The sequence below is a fragment of the Halyomorpha halys genome, unplaced genomic scaffold, assembly GCF_000696795.3.
Source record: "Halyomorpha halys isolate HHAL.00 unplaced genomic scaffold, Hhal_1.1 Scaffold1743.1, whole genome shotgun sequence".
Taxonomy (NCBI): Eukaryota; Metazoa; Arthropoda; class Insecta; order Hemiptera; family Pentatomidae; genus Halyomorpha; species Halyomorpha halys.
The window spans coordinates 33,640-37,273 of NW_027107657.1; positions in this window are offsets into that span (position 1 = coordinate 33,640).

Here is a 3,634-nt window from a genome sequence, read left to right on the forward strand (position 1 = left end):
ATATATTTATTTATCTGTTTATCTTTTACACCTACCTCTTTACCATATTTACAACTATTTCTAATTAGTATTTTTCTACAATTTATTACTCTAGTTGTGTATTTACAATCCTATCATACCTGACTGTATTTATTAGTAACTAGTTTCCCATCCACCTGCATGTATACTTCCTTAACTTAAATTTATTATTAAATTTTTTTTTTTACATATTTTCTTATTTTCTCTGTATATATTTTTAAAAATATTCTGTCACTTCTTACAATATTTTAATTTTGTTTTCATTTAGCCCTAACAAACTTTGTTTAGTAATAAATAGTTTTTTCTACTATGTTGTACCATTATTGACCGCCACCCGGACTGTCTCCTTACAAAAGATAAATCTCAGTTAGAAAATTGAAAGTTATACCGGATAGCCCCTCAAGATAAGAAGCTCAAAATCAGATACTAAGTAGAATATCAGTAGAGGATTTATCAAGAGAGGAGATCTGAGTGGCTGTACCAGGGCAACTTGAACAAAACTCATTAATGAAGTTCCTTTGAGCGTGAATCAGATAATTTCTTATCGTTTAAGAAAGGCTTAATTAACTGTGAAGATGCCTTGAGCCAGTCTCTTGAGAGCAGTTTGCTACATGTCTTAGCTATATCATGAATCAGCTTATCATGTAGCATTAACTTAAACTAATAAACTATAAATTTATGTTTATTAGTACATGTGATATTAATATAATAAAACAGGTTTGTACGTGTCCTGTAACCATATACTTACTCATACTGATTAAATTAAATTATAATTTTTTATTTTCATGTATTAAGAAAAATACATCCAATATGGTCGGAAAAGATGAACACATAGAAACAAAATAAAATTTATAAATAAAGTTATAATAATACTATAATAAAGTTTTGTGAAACTACCCACACCCACTGAATAAAAATAAGAATACAATTTAAAATATTTTTTTTTATTGAAATTCACAACTGTATATTACATAATACATTAAGTAAATTTGATCTTAGGTAACATAGAGTGATACAGGTGTGTAGAGCAACTACTCATTAGTAGCAATCTTCTTTTCAGGCGTCTCGGAGAATTGTCAGGAATGGAAGAGGATGCAAGGTTAGAAACTAGAGGGTTTATATTTTGGCATTTAAATGTTTAGACAAAACTAAAAAGACAGGAAACTGCACGTAGATTTTGACTATTACAGTACTTACTAGACAAGCGGTCTACACTTCCAACACATTACAAAGACTGATCTACATGACTGTAATAAGGCCAATGTGGAAATATGGAGTTGAGCTTTGAGCCTCCACTAAACCTTCGAATTCCTCTCGTATTCAATCCTTACAATCCAAAATCCTTTTACTTTACTTTATACTTTACTTTGTCACAAATAAAATCATACATAAAGACCTTAATGTTCTCTATGTAACCGATCTAGCCCGACTCATTCCTCACTCCTTCCATTATAAACTCCCTAACCAATCAAACCCCCTAGTTTCTAACCTTGCATCCTCTTCCATTCCTGACAATCCTCCGAGGCACCTGAAAATAAGATGGCCACGAGACCAGCTAATGTAAAATGACTCTGCTACCAATGGGTAGTTGCTCTACACGCCTGTAACACTCCATTTTAACTAAGATCATATTTACTATAATACATTTAGTAATATACAGTTGTAAATTTCAATAAAGTTATTAAAAAAAAAAATGTTTTGAACTATTCACGAAGGAGTGATCTTGAGTATCCTGTGTTGAAGAGAACTCTAGCTAGCACATCGGGGCTGTATCTGTTGAGATCACAAGGATTTATAGAACGGTGTCCCATAGTAGGCGGTGCAAGTACTGGAGAGATTGATTCTGGATCTCGTCCTCAAGAAGGATATCATTAAATATAAAGTGAATAGTATAAGAATGATCTTAAATGTAGAAAGATAATACAAGGAGAAGTATTTGAAGTTAGAACAGATCAGAGACAAGATGAACTCACACCAAGTCTGTTCAGAAAAAGTTATTAGAAGCTCGTCACGCGATAATTATGGGGTGCACGTCGGAATACATCATAAAATCCTGACGTGCGTGAGTGATATTGCGAAGTAAGGAAGATGACATGAAGGAAGTAACCAGATGACTTGGATTCGATATGACCAGACGGACTGACGGACTGTGATAAATCAGTGTATAAATAGTGCGAACAGAGCTTTCTATGTTTATCTAGTTCCTAAAGTCAAATATATTATTTTGAGTGTTTTGTGGAGGAGGCATCACCAATCACTTAATTTTCCTCCTCTACTCAGAGAAGAGGAACTCGAGTTTCAGATGGCTCAGTAATTCCTTATCGATAAAATATTTATTTAAAAAAATAAATTATAAATGTCGTATATAATCTTTTTATTTTTTGCTTGTTGCTAATCGATATTCAATCATTCGGTTTATCTGAAATCTCGATTTTCAATTATCCAACTGTAACGTTATACAGTCAGTTGCTGTCCAATTTACAACTTTCTCCATCTATAATTCCTCTTAAAACCTGATAACATCGCTAATGGTTAATTTGTTTTTTGTTATGTTTTAAAGTTTTTATTTTTTTTTAAATATTTATTTATTGCTATTTACAACTGTACATTATAATACATTTAGTAAATCTGATCTAAGTTAAATAGGAGTGTTACAGGCGTGTAGAGAAACTACCCATTGGTAGCACTCTAATGACATTTTACATTAGCTGGTCTCGTGGCCATCTTCTTTTCAGGCACCGCGGAGGATTGTCAGGAATGGAAGAGGATGCAAGGTTAGAAACTAGGTGGTTAGAGTGGTTATTTGTTATAATTTGTTTTAAAGTTAGTATTAAAATGTCTATATCATGCCCTCTATGCAGTATTAACATGTTTCAATTAACATCATAAGTATACATACTAATACAATGTATAGAATTCTTCGTATTCTAAACACTCAGTTTGCATCTTATATTTATTCTGTTTATTAGAGTATAATGAAAAAACTAATTTAATAATAATATTTTTTTTTTTTTTCAAATTATTCATAAAAGATCCCGGAGAGAGTCAATTATTTCACCCCAATTTTTTATTACTTTAATGCAAACCAGGTATAATTTCTAGTAAAAATTGATGAGTATGCCAAGAACAAGTAGGGGGACACACAAAATCGCGGCTGTTCTACAACGTCAAAAAAAAATTATTTTTCAATCGGAATGGTGCCAAAACTGGAGGATTAAAATAAATTCCAATAAATCCCACCAAATCACATTTATCCTTCGTCGTAAACTTTCGTCTTGCCCCACAGTATCTTTTAATAATACCCCACTTATTCCTGTTTAGTAGATCCGTTACTTAGGACTAAATCTGGACAAACGACCGACATGGAATCCACATACAAGACTGAAAACACAGGAAACTGCTCGTCGATTCCGACTATTATATTACAACATTTACTAAACAAACGGTCCAAACTTCCAATCTATTACAAAAGACTGATCCACATGACTATTATAAAGCCTATTTGGACATACGGAGTTGACCTATGGGGCTCCACTAAACCATCAAATTCCTCTCGAATTCAATCCTTACAGTCGAAAATCCTTAATACTCCTTACCTTGTCAGGATCTCAATGTC